The sequence below is a fragment of the Paroedura picta genome, chromosome 1, assembly GCF_049243985.1.
Source record: "Paroedura picta isolate Pp20150507F chromosome 1, Ppicta_v3.0, whole genome shotgun sequence".
NCBI classification, from domain to species: Eukaryota; Metazoa; Chordata; class Lepidosauria; order Squamata; family Gekkonidae; genus Paroedura; species Paroedura picta.
This window is the reverse complement of record NC_135369.1, coordinates 189,382,620-189,404,616: the sequence shown is the minus strand read 5'-3', so window position 1 is coordinate 189,404,616 and position 21,997 is coordinate 189,382,620.

The window sequence follows — 21,997 nt, the reverse complement described above, 5'->3', positions numbered from 1 at the left end:
CCCAACCATTTAAATTTTTCTCCTACAGGTCTAACACTTCTGAAAAACCAATACAACGCCCACCCGGAACAATATATAAAGCTAAACGAACCGTTCACTGGGTACTTATCCGTACGAAAAACCCTATTGATTTACCTGTTTTTACAAGGAAGTAAATGTGAAAAAAATATTTCTACATCCCATGGCCTTTCCCAACCATTTAAATTTTTCTCTTACAGGTCTAACGCTTCCGAAAAACCAATACAACGCCCACCCGGAACAATATATAAAGCTAAACGAACCGTTCACTGGGTACTTATCCGTACGAAAAACCCTATTGATTTACCTGTTTTTACAAGGAAGTATATGTGAAAAAAATATTTCTACTTCCCATGGCCTTTCCCAACCATTTAAATTTTTCTCTTACAGGTCTAACACTTCCGAAAAACCAATACAACGCTCACCCGGAACAATATATAAAGCTAAATGAACCGTTCACTGGGTACTTATCCGTATGAAAATCCCTATCGATTTTCCTGTTTTTACAAGGAAGTAAAATGTGAAAAAAATATTTCTACATCCCATGGCATTTACCAACCATTTAAATTTTTCTCTTACAGGTCAAACACTTCCAAAAAAACAATACAACGCCCACCCGGAACAATGTATAAAGCTAAACAAACCGTTCACTGGGCACTTATCCGTACGAAAAACCCTATTGATTTACCTGTTTTTACAAGGAAGTAAAATGTGAAAAAAATATTTCTACATCCCATGGCATTTACCAACCATTTAAATTTTTCTCTTACAAGTCTAACACTTCCGAAAAAACAATACAACGCCCACCCTTAACAATGTATAAAGCTAAACAAACCGTTCACTGGGCACTTATCCGTACGAAAAACCCTATTGATTTACCTGTTTTTAAAAGGAAATAAAATGTGAAAAAAATATTTCTACATCCCATGGCCTTTCCCAACCATTTAAATTTTTCTCCTACAGGTCTAACACTTCTGAAAAACCAATACAACGCCCACCCGGAACAATATATAAAGCTAAACGAACCGTTCACTGGGTACTTATCCGTACGAAAAACCCTATTGATTTACCTGTTTTTACAAGGAAGTAAATGTGAAAAAAATATTTCTACATCCCATGGCCTTTCCCAACCATTTAAATTTTTCTCCTACAGGTCTAACACTTCTGAAAAACCAATACAACGCCCACCCGGAACAATATATAAAGCTAAACGAACCGTTCACTGGGTACTTATCCGTACGAAAAACCCTATTGATTTACCTGTTTTTACAAGGAAGTATAAGTGAAAAAAATATTTCTACATCCCATGGCCTTTCCCAACCATTTAAATTTTTCTCTTACAGGTCTAACTCTTCCGAAAAACCAAAACAACGCCCACCCGGAACAATATATAAAGCTAAACGAACGGTTCACTGGGTACTTATCCGTATGAAAATCCCTATCGGTTTTCCTGTTTTTACAAGAAAGTAAAATGTGAAAAAAATATTTCTACATCCCATGGCATTTACCAACCATTTAAATTTTTCTCTTACAAGTCTAACACTTCCGAAAAAACAATACAACGCCCACCCTTAACAATGTATAAAGCTAAAAAAACCGTTCACTGGGCACTTATCCGTACGAAAAACCCTATTGATTTACCTGTTTTTACAAGGAAATAAAATGTGAAAAAAATATTTCTACATCCCATGGCCTTTCCCAACCATTTAAATTTTTTTCTTACAGGTCTAACGCTTCCGAAAAACCAATACAACGCCCACCCGGAACAATATATAAAGCTAAACGAACCGTTCACTGGGTACATATCCGTACGAAAATCCCTATTGATTTTCCTGTTTTTATAAGGAAGTAAAATGTGAAAAAAATATTTCTACATCCCATGGCCTTTCCCAACCATTTAAATTTTTCTCTTACATGTCTAACACTTCCAAAAAACCAATACAACGCCCACCCGGAACAATATATAAAGCTAAACGAACCGTTCACTGGGTAATTATCCGTACGAAAAACCCAATTGATTTACCTGTTTTTACAAGGAAGTAAATGTGAAAAAAATATTTCTACATCCCATGGCCTTTCCCAACCATTTAAATTTTTCTCTTACAGGTCTAACACTTCCAAAAAACCTATACAACGCCCACCCGGAACAATATATAAAGCTAAACGAACCGTTCACTGGGTACTTATCCGTACGAAAATCCCTATTGATTTACCTGTTTTTAAAAGGAAATAAAATGTGAAAAAAATATTTCTACATCCCATGGCCTTTCCCAACCATTTAAATTTTTCTCTTACAGGTCTAACACTTCCGAAAAACCAATACAACGCCCACCCGGAACAATATATAAAGCTAAATGAACCGTTCACTGGGTACGTATCCGTATGAAAATCCCTATCGATTTTCCTGTTTTTACAAGGAAGTAAAATGTGAAAAAAATATTTCTACATCCCATGGCCTTTCCCAACCATTTAAATTTTTCTCTTACAGGTCTAACACTTCCGAAAAAACAATAAAACGCCCACCCGGAACAATGTATAAAGCTAAACAAACCGTTCACTGGGCACTTATCCGTACGAAAAACCCTATTGATTTACCTGTTTTTACAAGGAAATAAAATGTGAAAAAAATATTTCTACATCCCATGGCCTTTCCCAACCATTTAAATTTTTCTCTTACAGGTCTAACACTTCCGAAAAAACAATACAACGCCCACCCGGAACAATGTATAAAGCTAAACAAACCGTTCACTGGGCACTTATCCGTACGAAAAACCCTATTGATTTACCTGTTTTTACAAGGAAATAAAATGTGAAAAAAATATTTCTACATCCCATGGCCTTTCCCAACCATTTAAATTTTTTTCTTACAGGTCTAACGCTTCCGAAAAACCAATACAAGCCCACCCGGAACAATATATAAAGCTAAACGAACCGTTCACTGGGTACATATCCGTACGAAAATCCCTATTGATTTTCCTGTTTTTATAAGGAAGTAAAATGTGAAAAAAATATTTCTACATCCCATGGCCTTTCCCAACCATTTAAATTTTTCTCTTACAGGTCTAACACTTCTGAAAAACCAATACAACGCCCACCCGGAACAATATATAAAGCTAAACGAACCGTTCACTGGGTACTTATCCGTACGAAAAACCCTATTGATTTACCTGTTTTTACAAGGAAGTAAATGTGAAAAAAATATTTCTACATCCCATGGCCTTTCCCAACCATTTAAATTTTTCTCTTACAGGTCTAACACTTCTGAAAAACCAAAACAACGCCCACCCGGCACAATATATAAAGCTAAACGAACCGTTCACTGGGTACATATCCGTACGAAAAACCCTCTTGATTTACCTGTTTTTACAAGGAAGTAAATGTGAAAAAAATATTTCTACATCCCATGGCCTTTCCCAACCATTTAAATTTTTCTCTTACAGGTCTAACACTTCCAAAAAACCAATACAACGCCCACCCGGATCAATATATAAAGCTAAACGAACCGTTCACTGGGTACTTATCCGTACGAAAATCCCTATTGATTTACCTGTTTTTAAAAGGAAATAAAATGTGAAAAAAATATTTCTACATCCCATGGCCTTTCCCAACCATTTAAATTTTTCTCTTACAGGTCTAACACTTCTGAAAAACCAATACAACGCCCACCCGGCACAATATATAAAGCTAAACGAACCGTTCACTGGGTACATATCCGTACGAAAAACCCTCTTGATTTACCTGTTTTTACAAGGAAGTAAATGTGAAAAAAATATTTCTACATCCCATGGCCTTTCCCAACCATTTAAATTTTTCTCTTACAGGTCTAACACTTCCAAAAAACCAATACAACGCCCACCCGGATCAATATATAAAGCTAAACGAACCGTTCACTGGGTACTTATCCGTACGAAAATCCCTATTGATTTACCTGTTTTTAAAAGGAAATAAAATGTGAAAAAAATATTTCTACATCCCATGGCCTTTCCCAACCATTTAAATTTTTCTCTTACAGGTCTAACACTTCTGAAAAACCAATACAACGCCCACCCGGAACAATATATAAAGCTAAACGAACCGTTCACTGGGTACTTATCCGTACGAAAAACCCTATTGATTTACCTGTTTTTACAAGGAAGTATATGTGAAAAAAATATTTCTACTTCCCATGGCCTTTCCCAACCATTTAAATTTTTCTCTTACAGGTCTAACACTTCCGAAAAACCAATACAACGCCCACCCGGAACAATATATAAACCTAAATGAACCGTTCACTGGGTACTTACCCTTATGAAAATCCCTATCGATTTTCCTGTTTTTACAAGGAAGTAAAATGTGAAAAAAATATTTCTACATCCCATGGCCTTTCCCAACCATTTAAATTTTTCTCTTACAGGTCTAATACTTCCGAAAAAACAATACAACGCCCACCCGGAACAATGTATAAAGCTAAACAAACCGTTCACTGGGCACTTATCCGTACGAAAAACCCTATTGATTTACCTGTTTTTACAAGGAAATAAAATGTGAAAAAAATATTTCTACATCCCATGGCCTTTCCCAACCATTTAAATTTTTCTCTTACAGGTCTAACACTTCCGAAAAAACAATACAACGCCCACCCGGAACAATGTATAAAGCTAAACAAACCGTTCACTGGGCACTTATCCGTACGAAAAACCCTATTGATTTACCTGTTTTTACAAGGAAATAAAATGTGAAAAAAATATTTCTACATCCCATGGCCTTTCCCAACCATTTAAATTTTTTTCTTACAGGTCTAACGCTTCCGAAAAACCAATACAAAGCCCACCCGGAACAATATATAAAGCTAAACGAACCGGTCACTGGGTACATATCCGTACGAAAATCCCTATTGATTTTCCTGTTTTTATAAGGAAGTAAAATGTGAAAAAAATATTTCTACATCCCATGGCCTTTCCCAACCATTTAAATTTTTCTCTTACAGGTCTAACACTTCTGAAAAACCAATACAACGCCCACCCGGAACAATATATAAAGCTAAACGAACCGTTCACTGGGTACTTATCCGTATGAAAAACCCTATTGATTTACCTGTTTTTACAAGGAAGTAAATGTGAAAAAAATATTTCTACATCCCATGGCCTTTCCCAACCATTTAAATTTTTCTCTTACAGGTCTAACACTTCTGAAAAACCAATACAACGCCCACCCGGAACAATATATAAAGCTAAACGAACCGTTCACTGGGTACTTATCCGTACGAAAAACCCTATTGATTTACCTGTTTTTACAAGGAAGTATATGTGAAAAAAATATTTCTACTTCCCATGGCCTTTCCCAACCATTTAAATTTTTCTCTTACAGGTCTAACACTTCCGAAAAACCAATACAACGCCCACCCGGAACAATATATAAACCTAAATGAACCGTTCACTGGGTACTTATCCGTATGAAAATCCCTATCGATTTTCCTGTTTTTACAAGGAAGTAAAATGTGAAAAAAATATTTCTACATCCCATGGCCTTTCCCAACCATTTAAATTTTTCTCTTACAGGTCTAATACTTCCGAAAAAACAATACAACGCCCACCCGGAACAATGTATAAAGCTAAACAAACCGTTCACTGGGCACTTATCCGTACGAAAAACCCTATTGATTTACCTGTTTTTACAAGGAAATAAAATGTGAAAAAAATATTTCTACATCCCATGGCCTTTCCCAACCATTTAAATTTTTCTCTTACAGGTCTAACACTCCCGAAAAAACAATACAACGCCCACCCGGAACAATGTATAAAGCTAAACAAACCGTTCACTGGGCACTTATCCGTACGAAAAACCCTATTGATTTACCTGTTTTTACAAGGAAATAAAATGTGAAAAAAATATTTCTACATCCCATGGCCTTTCCCAACCATTTAAATTTTTTTCTTACAGGTCTAACGCTTCCGAAAAACCAATACAAAGCCCACCCGGAACAATATATAAAGCTAAACGAACCGGTCACTGGGTACATATCCGTACGAAAATCCCTATTGATTTTCCTGTTTTTATAAGGAAGTAAAATGTGAAAAAAATATTTCTACATCCCATGGCCTTTCCCAACCATTTAAATTTTTCTCTTACAGGTCTAACACTTCTGAAAAACCAATACAACGCCCACCCGGAACAATATATAAAGCTAAACGAACCGTTCACTGGGTACTTATCCGTATGAAAAACCCTATTGATTTACCTGTTTTTACAAGGAAGTAAATGTGAAAAAAATATTTCTACATCCCATGGCCTTTCCCAACCATTTAAATTTTTCTCTTACAGGTCTAACTCTTCCGAAAAACCAAAACAACGCCCACCCGGAACAATATATAAAGCTAAACGAACGGTTCACTGGGTACTTATCCGTATGAAAATCCCTATCGGTTTTCCTGTTTTTACAAGGAAGTAAAATGTGAAAAAAATATTTCTACATCCCATGGCATTTACCAACCATTTAAATTTTTCTCTTACAAGTCTAACACTTCCGAAAAAACAATACAACGCCCACCCTTAACAATGTATAAAGCTAAACAAACCGTTCACTGGGCACTTATCCGTACGAAAAACCCTATTGATTTTCCTGTTTTTATAAGGAAGTAAAATGTGAAAAAAATATTTCTACATCCCATGGCCTTTCCCAACCATTTAAATTTTTTTCTTACAGGTCTAACGCTTCCGAAAAACCAATACAACGCCCACCCGGAACAATATATAAAGCTAAACGAACCGTTCACTGGGTACATATCCGTACGAAAATCCCTATTGATTTTCCTGTTTTTATAAGGAAGTAAAATGTGAAAAAAATATTTCTACATCCCATGGCCTTTCCCAACCATTTAAATTTTTCTCTTACATGTCTAACACTTCTGAAAAACCAATACAACGCCCACCCGGAACAATATATAAAGCTAAACGAACCGTTCACTGGGTAATTATCCGTACGAAAAACCCAATTGATTTACCTGTTTTTACAAGGAAGTAAATGTGAAAAAAATATTTCTACATCCCATGTCCTTTCCCAACCATTTAAATTTTTCTCTTACAGGTCTAACACTTCCAAAAAACCAATACAACGCCCACCCGGAACAATATATAAAGCTAAACGAACCGTTCACTGGGTACTTATCCGTACGAAAATCCCTATTGATTTACCTGTTTTTAAAAGGAATAAAATGTGAAAAAAATATTTCTACATCCCATGGCCTTTCCCAACCATTTAAATTTTTCTCCTACAGGTCTAACACTTCTGAAAAACCAATACAACGCCCACCCGGAACAATATATAAAGCTAAACGAACCGTTCACTGGGTACTTATCCGTACGAAAATCCCTATTGATTTACCTGTTTTTAAAAGGAAATAAAATGTGAAAAAAATATTTCTACATCCCATGGCCTTTCCCAACCATTTAAATTTTTCTCTTACAGGTCTAACACTTCTGAAAAACCAATACAACGCCCACCCGGAACAATATATAAAGCTAAACGAACCGTTCACTGGGTACTTATCCGTACGAAAAACCCTATTGATTTACCTGTTTTTACAAGGAAGTAAATGTGAAAAAAATATTTCTACATCCCATGGCCTTTCCCAACCATTTAGATTTTTCTCTTACAGGTCTAACACTTCCGAAAAACCAATACAACGCCCACCCGGAACAATATATAAAGCTAAACGAACCGTTCACTGGGTACTTATCCGTACGAAAAACCCTATTGATTTACCTGTTTTTACAAGGAAGTAAATGTGAAAAAAATATTTCTACATCCCATGGCCTTTCCCAACCATTTAAATTTTTCTCTTACAGGTCTAACTCTTCCGAAAAACCAAAACAACGCCCACCCGGAACAATATATAAAGCTAAACGAACGGTTCACTGGGTACTTATCCGTATGAAAATCCCTATCGGTTTTCCTGTTTTTACAAGGAAGTAAAATGTGAAAAAAATATTTCTACATCCCATGGCATTTACCAACCATTTAAATTTTTCTCTTACAGGTCTAACACTTCCGAAAAAACAATACAACGCCCACCCTTAACAATGTATAAAGCTAAACGAACCGTTCACTGGGGACTTATCCGTACGAAAAACCCTATTGATTTACCTGTTTTTACAAGGAAATAAAATGTGAAAAAAATATTTCTACATCCCATGGCCTTTCCCAACCATTTAAATTTTTTTCTTACAGGTCTAACGCTTCCGAAAAACCAATACAACGCCCACCCGGAACAATATATAAAGCTAAACGAACCGTTCACTGGGTACATATCCGTACGAAAATCCCTATTGATTTTCCTGTTTTTATAAGGAAGTAAAATGTGAAAAAAATATTTCTACATCCCATGGCCTTTCCCAACCATTTAAATTTTTCTCTTACAGGTCTAACACTTCTGAAAAACCAATACAACGCCCACCCGGAACAATATATAAAGCTAAACGAACCGTTCACTGGGTACTTATCCGTACGAAAATCCCTATTGATTTACCTGTTTTTAAAAGGAAATAAAATGTGAAAAAAATATTTCTACATCCCATGTCCTTTCCCAACCATTTAAATTTTTCTCTTACAGGTCTAACACTTCCAAAAAACCAATACAACGCCCACCCGGAACAATATATAAAGCTAAACGAACCGTTCACTGGGTACTTATCCGTACGAAAATCCCTATTGATTTACCTGTTTTTAAAAGGAATAAAATGTGAAAAAAATATTTCTACATCCCATGGCCTTTCCCAACCATTTAAATTTTTCTCTTACAGGTCTAACACTTCTGAAAAACCAATACAACGCCCACCCGGAACAATATATAAAGCTAAACGAACCGTTCACTGGGTACTTATCCGTACGAAAATCCCTATTGATTTACCTGTTTTTAAAAGGAAATAAAATGTGAAAAAAATATTTCTACATCCCATGGCCTTTCCCAACCATTTAAATTTTTTTCTTACAGGTCTAACGCTTCTGAAAAACCAATACCACGCCCACCCGGAACAATATATAAAGCTAAACGAACCGTTCACTGGGTACTTATCCGTACGAAAAACCCTATTGATTTACCTGTTTTTACAAGGAAGTAAATGTGAAAAAAATATTTCTACATCCCATGGCCTTTCCCAACCATTTAAATTTTTCTCTTACAGGTCTAACACTTCCGAAAAACCAATACAACGCCCACCCGGAACAATATATAAAGCTAAACGAACCGTTCACTGGGTACTTATCCGTACGAAAAACCCTATTGATTTACCTGTTTTTACAAGGAAGTAAATGTGAAAAAAATATTTCTACATCCCATGGCCTTTCCCAACCATTTAAATTTTTCTCTTACAGGTCTAACTCTTCCGAAAAACCAAAACAACACCCACCCGGAACAATATATAAAGCTAAACGAACGGTTCACTGGTTACTTATCCGTATGAAAATCCCTATCGGATTTCCTGTTTTTACAAGGAAGTAAAATGTGAAAAAAATATTTCTACATCCCATGGCCTTTCCCAACCATTTAAATTTTTCTCTTACATGTCTAACACTTCCAAAAAACCAATACAACGCCCACCCGGAACAATATATAAAGCTAAACGAACCGTTCACTGGGTAATTATCCGTACGAAAAACCCAATTGATTTACCTGTTTTTACAAGGAAGTAAATTTGAAAAAAATATTTCTACATCCCATGGCCTTTCCCAACCATTTAAATTTTTCTCTTACAGGTCTAACACTTCCAAAAAACCAATACAACGCCCACCCGGAACAATATATAAAGCTAAACGAACCGTTCACTGGGTACTTATCCGTACGAAAATCCCTATTGATTTACCTGTTTTTAAAAGGAAATAAAATGTGAAAAAAATATTTCTACATCCCATGGCCTTTCCCGACCATTTAAATTTTTCTCCTACAGGTCTAACACTTCTGAAAAACCAATGCAACGCCCACCCGGAACAATATATAAAGCTAAACGAACCGTTCACTGGGTACTTATCCGTACGAAAATCCCTATTGATTTACCTGTTTTTAAAAGGAAATAAAATGTGAAAAAAATATTTCTACATCCCATGGCCTTTCCCAACCATTTAAATTTTTCTCTTACAGGTCTAACACTTCTGAAAAACCAATACAACGCCCACCCGGAACAATATATAAAGCTAAACGAACCGTTCACTGGGTACTTATCCGTACGAAAAACCCTATTGATTTACCTGTTTTTACAAGGAAGTAAATGTGAAAAAAATATTTCTACATCCCATGGCCTTTCCCAACCATTTAAATTTTTCTCTTACAGGTCTAACGCTTCCGAAAAACCAATACAACGCCCACCCGGAACAATATATAAAGCTAAACGAACCGTTCACTGGGTACTTATCCGTACGAAAAACCCTATTGATTTACCTGTTTTTACAAGGAAGTATATTTGAAAAAAATATTTCTACTTCCCATGGCCTTTCCCAACCATTTAAATTTTTCTCTTACAGGTCTAACACTTCCGAAAAACCAATACAACGCTCACCCGGAACAATATATAAAGCTAAATGAACCGTTCACTGGGTACTTATCCGTATGAAAATCCCTATCGGTTTTCCTGTTTTTACAAGGAAGTAAAATGTGAAAAAAATATTTCTACATCCCATGGCCTTTCCCAACCATTTAAATTTTTCTCTTATAGGTCAAACACTTCCGAAAAAACAATACTACGCCCACCCGGAACAATGTATAAAGCTAAACAAACCGTTCACTGGGCACTTATCCGTACGAAAAACCCTATTGATTTACCTGTTTTTACAAGGAAATAAAATGTGAAACAAATATTTCTACATCCCATGGCCTTTCCCAACCATTTAAATTTTTCTCTTACAGGTCTAACACTTCCGAAAAAACAATACAACGCCCACCCGGAACAATATATAAAGCTAAACAAACCGTTCACTGGGCACTTATCCGTACGAAAATCCCTATTGATTTACCTGTTTTTACAAGGAAATAAAATGTGAAAAAAATATTTCTACATCCCATGGCCTTTCCCAACCATTTAAATTTTTCTCTTACAGGTCTAACACTTCTGAAAAACCAATACAACGCCCACCCGGAACAATATATAAAGCTAAACGAACCGTTCACTGGGTACTTATCCGTACGAAAAACCCTATTGACTTACCTGTTTTTACAAGGAAGTAAATGTGAAAAAAATATTTCTACATCCCATGGCCTTTCCCAACCATTTAAATTTTTCTCTTACAGGTCTAACACTTCTGAAAAACCAAAACAACGCCCACCCGGCACAATATATAAAGCTAAACGAACCGTTCACTGGGTACATATCCGTACGAAAATCCCTATTGATTTTCCTGTTTTTATAAGGAAGTAAAATGTGAAAAAAATATTTCTACATCCCATGGCCTTTCCCAACCATTTAAATTTTTCTCTTACAGGTCTAACACTTCCAAAAAACCAATACAACGCCCACCCGGATCAATATATAAAGCTAAACGAACCGTTCACTGGTACTTATCCGTACGAAAATCCCTATTGATTTACCTGATTTTAAAAGGAAATAAAATGTGAAAAAAATATTTCTACATCCCATGGCCTTTCCCAACCATTTAAATTTTTCTCTTACAGGTCTAACACTTCTGAAAAACCAATACAACGCCCACCCGGAACAATATATAAAGCTAAACGAACCGTTCACTGGGTACTTATCCGTACGAAAAACCCTATTGATTTACCTGTTTTTACAAGGAAGTATATGTGAAAAAAATATTTCTACTTCCCATGGCCTTTCCCAACCATTTAAATTTTTCTCTTACAGGTCTAACACTTCCGAAAAACCAATACAACGCCCACCCGGAACAATATATAAAGCTAAATGAACCGTTCACTGGGTACTTATCCGTATGAAAATCCCTATCGATTTTCCTGTTTTTACAAGGAAGCAAAATGTGAAAAAAATATTTCTACATCCCATGGCCTTTCCCAACCATTTAAATTTTTTTCTTACAGGTCTAACACTTCCGAAAAAACAATACAACGCCCACCCGGAACAATGTATAAAGCTAAACAAACCGTTCACTGGGCACTTATCCGTACGAAAAACCCTATTGATTTACCTGTTTTTACAAGGAAATAAAATGTGAAAAAAATATTTCTACATCCCATGGCCTTTCCCAACCATTTAAATTTTTCTCTTACAGGTCTAACACTTCCGAAAAAACAATACAACGCCCACCCGGAAAAATGTATAAAGCTAAACAAACCGTTCACTGGGCACTTATCCGTACGAAAAACCCTATTGATTTACCTGTTTTTACAAGGAAATAAAATGTGAAAAAAATATTTCTACATCCCATGGCCTTTCCCAACCATTTAAATTTTTTTCTTACAGGTCTAACGCTTCCGAAAAACCAATACAACGCCCACCCGGAAGAACATATAAAGCTAAACGAACCGTTCACTGGGTACTTATCCGTACGAAAAACCCTATTGATTTACCTGTTTTTACAAGGAAGTATATGTGAAAAAAATATTTCTACTTCCCATGGCCTTTCCCAACCATTTAAATTTTTCTCTTACAGGTCTAACACTTCCGAAAAGCCAATACAACGCCCACCCGGAACAATATATAAAGCTAAACGAACCGTTCACTGGGTACTTATCCGTACGAAAAACCCTATTGATTTACCTGTTTTTACAAGGAAGTATATGTGAAAAAAATATTTCTACTTCCCATGGCCTTTCCCAACCATTTAAATTTTTCTCTTACAGGTCTAACACTTCCGAAAAACCAATACAACGCCCACCCGGAACAATATATAAAGCTAAATGAACCGTTCACTAGGTACTTATCCGTATGAAAATCCCTATCGATTTTCCTGTTTTTACAAGGAAGTAAAATGTGAAAAAAATATTTCTACATCCCATGGCCTTTCCCAACCATTTAAATTTTTCTCTTACAGGTCTAACACTTCCGAAAAAACAATACAACGCCCACCCGGAACAATGTATAAAGCTAAACAAACCGTTCACTGGGCACTTATCCGTACGAAAAACCCTATTGATTTACCTGTTTTTACAAGGAAATAAAATGTGAAAAAAATATTTCTACATCCCATGGCCTTTCCCAACCATTTAAATTTTTCTCTTACAGGTCTAACACTTCTGAAAAACCAATACAACGCCCACCCGGAACAATATATAAAGCTAAACGAACCGTTCACTGGGTACTTATCCGTACGAAAAACCCTATTGATTTACCTGTTTTTACAAGGAAGTAAATGTGAAAAAAATATTTCTACATCCCATGGCCTTTCCCAACCATTTAAATTTTTCTCTTACAGGTCTAACACTTCTGAAAAACCAAAACAACGACCACCCAGCACAATATATAAAGCTAAACGAACCGTTCACTGGGTACATATCCGTACGAAAATCCCTATTGATTTTGCTGTTTTTACAAGGAAGTAAAATGTGAAAAAAATATTTCTACTTCCCATGGCCTTTCCCAACCATTTAAATTTTTCTCTTACAGGTCTAACACTTCCGAAAAGCCAATACAACGCCCACCCGGAACAATATATAAAGCTAAACGAACCGTTCACTGGGTACTTATCCGTACGAAAAACCCTATTGATTTACCTGTTTTTACAAGGAAGTATATGTGAAAAAAATATTTCTACTTCCCATGGCCTTTCCCAACCATTTAAATTTTTCTCTTACAGGTCTAACACTTCCGAAAAACCAATACAACGCCCACCCGGAACAATATATAAAGCTAAATGAACCGTTCACTAGGTACTTATCCGTATGAAAATCCCTATCGATTTTCCTGTTTTTACAAGGAAGTAAAATGTGAAAAAAATATTTCTACATCCCATGGCCTTTCCCAACCATTTAAATTTTTCTCTTACAGGTCTAACACTTCCGAAAAAACAATACAACGCCCACCCGGAACAATGTATAAAGCTAAACAAACCGTTCACTGGGCACTTATCCGTACGAAAAACCCTATTGATTTACCTGTTTTTACAAGGAAATAAAATGTGAAAAAAATATTTCTACATCCCATGGCCTTTCCCAACCATTTAAATTTTTCTCTTACAGGTCTAACACTTCTGAAAAACCAATACAACGCCCACCCGGAACAATATATAAAGCTAAACGAACCGTTCACTGGGTACTTATCCGTACGAAAAACCCTATTGATTTACCTGTTTTTACAAGGAAGTAAATGTGAAAAAAATATTTCTACATCCCATGGCCTTTCCCAACCATTTAAATTTTTCTCTTACAGGTCTAACACTTCTGAAAAACCAAAACAACGACCACCCAGCACAATATATAAAGCTAAACGAACCGTTCACTGGGTACATATCCGTACGAAAATCCCTATTGATTTTGCTGTTTTTACAAGGAAGTAAAATGTGAAAAAAATATTTCTACATCCCATGGCCTTTCCCAACCATTTAAATTTTTCTCTTACAGGTCTAACACTTCCGAAAAAACAATACAACGCCCACCCGGAACAATGTATAAAGCTAAACAAACCGTTCACTGGGCACTTATCCGTACGAAAAACCCTATTGATTTACCTGTTTTTACAAGGAAATAAAATGTGAAAAAAATATTTCTACATCCCATGGCCTTTCCCAACCATTTAAATTTTTTTCTTACAGGTCTAACGCTTCCGAAAAACCAATACAACGCCCACCCGGAACAATATATAAAGCTAAACGAACCGTTCACTGGGTACATATCCGTACGAAAATCCCTATTGATTTTCCTGTTTTTATAAGGAAGTAAAATGTGAAAAAAATATTTCTACATCCCATGGCCTTTCCCAACCATTTAAATTTTTCTCTTACAGGTCTAACACTTCTGAAAAACCAATACAACGCCCACTCGGAACAATATATAAAGCTAAACGAACCGTTCACTGGGTACTTATCCGTACGAAAAACCCTATTGATTTACCTGTTTTTACAAGGAAGTAAATGTGAAAAAAATATTTCTACATCCCATGGCCTTTCCCAACCATTTAAATTTTTCTCTTACAGGTCTAACACTTCTGAAAAACCAAAACAACGACCACCCAGCACAATATATAAAGCTAAACGAACCGTTCACTGGGTACATATCCGTACGAAAATCCCTATTGATTTTGCTGTTTTTATAAGGAAGTAAAATGTGAAAAAAATATTTCTACATCCCATGGCCTTTCCCAACCATTTAAATTTTTCTCTTACATGTCTAACACTTCCAAAAAACCAATACAACGCCCACCCGAAAGAATATATAAAGATAAACGAACCGTTCACTGGGTACTTATCCGTATGAAAAACCCTATTGATTTACCTGTTTTTACAAGGAAGTAAATGTGAAAAAAATATTTCTACTTCCCATGGCCTTTCCCAACCATTTAAATTTTTCTCTTACAGGTCTAACACTTCCGAAAAACCAATACAACGCCCACCCGGAACAATATATAAATCTAAGCTAACCGTTCACTGGGTACTTATCCGTATGAAAAACCCTATTGATTTACCTGTTTTTACAAGGAAGTATAAGTGAAAAAAATATTTCTACATCCCGTGGCCTTTCCCAAACATTTAAATTTTTCTCTTACAGGTCTAACACTTCCAAAAAACCAATACAACGCCCACCCGGAACAATATATAAAGCTAAACGAACCGTTCACTGGGTACTTATCCGTACGAAAATCCCTATTGATTTTCCTGTTTTTACAAGGAAATAAAATATGAAAAAAATATTTCTACATCCCATGGCCTTTCCCAACCATTTAAATTTTTCTCCTACAGGTCTAACACTTCTGAAAAACCAATACAACGCCCACCCGGAACAATATATAAAGCTAAATGAACCGTTCACTGGGTACTTATCCGTACGAAAATCCCTATTGATTTACCTGTTTTTAAAAGGAAATAAAATGTGAAAAAAATATTTCTACATCCCATGGCCTTTCCCAACCATTTAAATTTTTCTCTTACAGGTCTAACACTTCTGAAAATCCAATACAACGCCCACCCAGAACAATATATAAAGCTAAACGAACCGTTCACTGGGTACTTATCCGTACGAAAAACCCTATTGATTTACCTGTTTTTACAAGGAAGTAAATGTGAAAAAAATATTTCTACATCCCATGGCCTTTCCCAACCATTTAAATTTTTCTCTTACAGGTCTAACACTTCCGAAAAACCAATACAACGCCCACCCGGAACAATATATAAAGCTAAACGAACCGTTCACTGGGTACTTATCCGTACGAAAAACCCTATTGATTTACCTGTTTTTACAAGGAAGTATATGTGAAAAAAATATTTCTACTTCCCATGGCCTTTCCCAACCATTTAAATTTTTCTCTTACAGGTCTAACACTTCCGAAAAACCAAAACAACGCCCACCCGGAACAATATATAAAGCTAAACGAACTGTTTACTGGGCACTTATCCGTACGAAAAACCCTATTGATTTACCTGTATTACAAGGAAATAAAATGTGAAAAAATATTTCTACATTCCATGGTCTTTCCCAACCATTTAAATTTTTCTATTACAGGTCTAACACTTCCGAAAAACCAAAACAACGCCCACCCGGAACAATATATAAAGCTAAACGAACGGTTCACTGGGTACTTATCCGTACGAAAATCCCTATTGATTTTCCTGTTTTTACAAGGAAGTAAATGTGAAAAAAATATTTCTACATACCATGGCCTTTCCCAACCATTTAAATTTTTCTCTTACAGGTCTAACACTTCTGAAAAACCAATACAACGCCCACCCGAAAGAATATATAAAGATAAACGAACCGTTCACTGGGTACTTATCCGTATGAAAATCCCTATCGATTTTCCTGTTTTTACAAGGAGGTAAAATGTGAAAAAAATATTTCTACATTCCATGGCCTTTCCCAACCATTTAAATTTTTCTCTTACAGGTCTAACACTTCCGAAAAACCAAAACAACGCCCACCCGGAACAATATATAAAGCTGAACGAACGGTTCACTGGGTACTTATCCGTACGAAAATCCCTATTGATTTTCCTGTTTTTACAAGGAAGTAAAATGTGAAAAAAATATTTCTACATCCCATGGCCTTTCCCAACCATTTAAATTTTTCTCTTACAGGTCTAACACTTCCGAAAAAACAATACAACGCCCACCCGGAAGAATATATAAAGCTAAACGAACGGTTCACTGGGTACTTATCCGTACGAAAAACCCTATTGATTTACCTGTTTTTACAAGGAAGTAAATGTGAAAAAAATATTTCTACATCCCATGGCCTTTCCCAACCATTTAAATTTTTCTCTTACAGGTCTAACACTTCTGAAAAACCAATACAACGCCCACCCGGAAGAATATATAAAGCTAAACGAACCGTTCACTGGGTACTTATCCGTATGAAAATCCCTATTGATTTACCTGTTTTTAAAAGGAAGTAAAATGTGAAAAAAATATTTCTACATCCCATGGCCTTTCCCAACCATTTAAATTTTTCTCTTACATGTCTAACACTTCCAAAAAACCTATACAACGCCCACCCGGAACAATATATAAAGCTAAACGAACCGTTCACTGGGTAATTATCCGTACGAAAATCCCTATTGATTTACCTGTTTTTAAAAGGAAATAAAATGTGAAAAAAATATTTCTACATCCCATAGCCTTTCCCAACCATTTAAATTTTTCTCTTACAGGTCTAACACTTCTGAAAAACCAATACAACGCCCACCCGGAACAATATATAAAGCTAAACGAACCGTTCACTGGGTACTTATCCGTACGAAAAACCCTATTGATTTACCTGTTTTTACAAGGAAGTAAATGTGAAAAAAATATTTCTACATCCCATGGCCTTTCCCAACCATTTAAATTTTTCTCTTACAGGTCTAACACTTCCAAAAAACCAATACAACGCCCACCCGGAACAATATATAAAGCAAAACGAACCGTTCACTGGGTACTTATCCGTACGAAAATCCCTATTGATTTACCTGTTTTTATAAGGAAATAAAATGTGAAAAAAATATTTCTACATCCCATGGCCTTTCCCAACCATTTAAATTTTTCTCCTACAGGTCTAACACTTCTGAAAAACCAATACAACGCCCACCCGGAACAATATATATAGCTAAACGAACCGTTCACTGGGTACTTATCCGTACGAAAATCCCTATTGATTTACCTGTTTTTAAAAGGAAATAAAATGTGAAAAAAATATTTCTACATCCCATGGCCTTTCCCAACCATTTAAATTTTTCTCTTACAGGTCTAACACTTCTGAAAAACCAATACAACGCCCACCCGGAACAATATATAAAGCTAAACGAACCGTTCACTGGGTACTTATGCATACGAAAAACCCTATTGATTTACCTGTTTTTACAAGGAAGTAAATGTGAAAAAAATATTTCTACTTCCCATGGCCTTTCCCTACCATTTAAATTTTTCTCTTACAGGTCTAACACTTCCGAAAAACCAAAACAACGCCCACCCGGAACAATATATAAAGCTAAACGAACCGTTCACTGGGCACTTATCCGTACGAAAAACCCTATTGATTTACCTGTATTACAAGGAAATAAAATGTGAAAAAAATATTTCTACATCCCATGGCCTTTCCCAACCATTTAAATTTTTCTCTTACAGGTCTAACACTTCTGAAAAACCAATACAACGCCCACCCGGAAGAATATATAAAGATAAACGAACCGTTCACTGGGTACTTATCCGTATGAAAATCCCTATCGATTTTCCTGTTTTTACAAGGAAGTAAAATGTGAAAAAAATATTTCTACATTCCATGGCCTTTCCCAACCATTTAAATTTTTCTCTTACAGGTCTAACACTTCCGAAAAACCAAAACAACGCCCACCCGGAACAATATATAAAGCTGAACGAACGGTTCACTGAGTACTTATCCGTACGAAAATCCCTATCGATTTTCCTGTTTTTACAAGGAAGTAAAATGTGAAAAAAATATTTCTACATCCCATGGCCTTTCCCAACCATTTAAATTTTTCTCTTACAGGTCTAACACTTCCGAAAAAACAATACAACGCCCACCCGGAAGAATATATAAAGCTAAACGAACGGTTCACTGGGTACTTATCCGTACAAAAAACCCTATTGATTTACCTGTTTTTACAAGGAGGTAAATGTGAAAAAAATATTTCTACATCCCATGGCCTTTCCCAACCATTTAAATTTTTCTCTTACAGGTCTAACACTTCTGAAAAACCAATACAACGCCCACCCGGAAGAATATATAAAGCTAAACGAACCGTTCACTGGGTACTTATCCGTATGAAAATCCCTATCGATTTTCCTGTTTTTACAAGGAAGTAAAATGTGAAAAAAATATTTCTACATCCCATGGCCTTTCCCAACCATTTAATTTTTTCTCTTACAGGTCTAACACTTCCGAAAAAACAATACAACGCCCACCCGGAACAATATATAAAGCTAAACGAACGGTTCACTGGGTACTTATCCGTACGAAAAACCCTATTGATTTACCTGTTTTTACAAGGAAGTAAATGTGAAAAAAATATTTCTACATCCCATGGCCTTTCCCAACCATTTAAATTTTTTTCTTACAGGTCTAACGCTTCCGAAAAACCAATACAACGCCCACCCGGAACAATATATAAAGCTAAACGAACAGTTCACTGGGTACATATCCGTACGAAAATCCCTATTGATTTTCCAGTTTTTATTAGGAAGTAAAATGTGAAAAAAATATTTCTACATCCCATGGCCTTTCCCAACCACTTAAATTTTTCTCTTACAGGTCTAACACTTCCAAAAAACCAATACAACGCCCACCCGGAACAATATATAAAGCTAAACGAACCGTTCACTGGGTAATTATCCGTACGAAAATCCCTATTGATTTACCTGTTTTTAAAAGGAAATAAAATGTGAAAAAAATATTTCTACATCCCATGGCCTTTCCCAACCATTTAAATTTTTCTCTTACAGGTCTAACACTTCCAAAAAACCAATACAACGCCCACCCGGAACAATATATAAAGCTAAACGAACCGTTCACTGGGTAATTATCCGTACGAAAATCCCTATTGATTTACCTGTTTTTAAAAGGAAATAAAATGTGAAAAAAATATTTCTACATCCCATGGCCTTTCCCAACCATTTAAATTTTTCTCTTAAAGGTCTAACACTTCTGAAAAACCAATACAACGCCCACCCGGAACAATATATAAAGCTAAACGAACCGTTCACTGGGTACTTATCCGTACGAAAAACCCTATTGATTTACCTGTTTTTACAAGGAAGTAAATGTGAAAAAAATATTTCTACATCCCATGGCCTTTCCCAACCATTTAAATTTTTCTCTTACAGGTCTAACACTTCCGAAAAACCAATACAACGCCCACCCGGAACAATATATAAAGCTAAACGAACCGTTCACTGGGTACTTATCCGTATGAAAATCCCTATTGATTTACCTCTTTTTACAAGGAAGTAAATGTGAAAAAAATATTTCTACATCCCATGGCCTTTCCCAACCATTTAAATTTTTCTCTTACAGGTCTAACACTTCTGAAAAACCAATACAACGCCCACCAGGAACAATATATAAAGCTAAACGAACCCTTCACTGGGTACTTATCCGTACGAAAAACCCTATTGATTTACCTGTTTTTACAAGGAAGTAAATGTGAAAAAAATATTTCTACATCCCATGGCCTTTCCCAACCATTTAAATTTTTCTCTTACAGGTCTAACACTTCCGAAAAACCAATACAACGCCCACCCGGAACAATATATAAAGCTAAACGAACCGTTCACTGGGTACTTATCCGTACGAAAAACCCTATTGATTTACCTGTTTTTACAAGGAAGTATATGTGAAAAAAATATTTCTACATCCCATGGCCTTTCCCAACCATTTAAATTTTTCTCTTACAGGTCTAACACTTCCGAAAAACCAAAACAACGCCCACCCGGAACAATATATAAAGCTAAACGAACCGTTCACTGGGCACTTATCCGTAAGAAAAACCCTATTGATTTACCTGTATTACAAGGAAATAAAATGTGAAAAAAATATTTCTACATCCCATGGCCTTTCCCAACCATTTAAATTTTTCTCTTACAGGTCTAACACTTCCGAAAAACCAAAACAACGCCCACCCGGAACGATATATAAAGCTAAACGAACGGTTCACTGGGTACTTATCCGTACGAAAATCCCTATTGATTTTCCTGTTTTTACAAGGAAGTAAAATGTGAAAAAAATATTTCTACATCCCATGGCCTTTCCCAACCATTTAAATTTTTCTCTTACAGGTCTAACACTTCCAAAAAACCAATACAACGCCCACCCGGAACAATATATAAAGCTAAACGAACCGTTCACTGGGTAATTATCCGTACGAAAATCCCTATTGATTTACCTGTTTTTAAAAGGAAATAAAATGTGAAAAAAATATTTCTACATCCCATGGCCTTTCCCAACCATTTAAATTTTTCTCTTAAAGGTCTAACACTTCTGAAAAACCAATACAACGCCCACCCGGAACAATATATAAAGCTAAACGAACCGTTCACTGGGTACTTATCCGTACGAAAAACCCTATTGATTTACCTGTTTTTACAAGGAAGTAAATGTGAAAAAAATATTTCTACATCCCATGGCCTTTCCCAACCATTTAAATTTTTCTCTTACAGGTCTAACACTTCCGAAAAACCAATACAACGCCCACCCGGAACAATATATAAAGCTAAACGAACCGTTCACTGGGTACTTATCCGTATGAAAATCCCTATTGATTTACCTCTTTTTACAAGGAAGTAAACGTGAAAAAAATATTTCTACATCCCATGGCCTTTCCCAACCATTTAAATTTTTCTCTTACAGGTCTAACACTTCTGAAAAACCAATACAACGCCCACCAGGAACAATATATAAAGCTA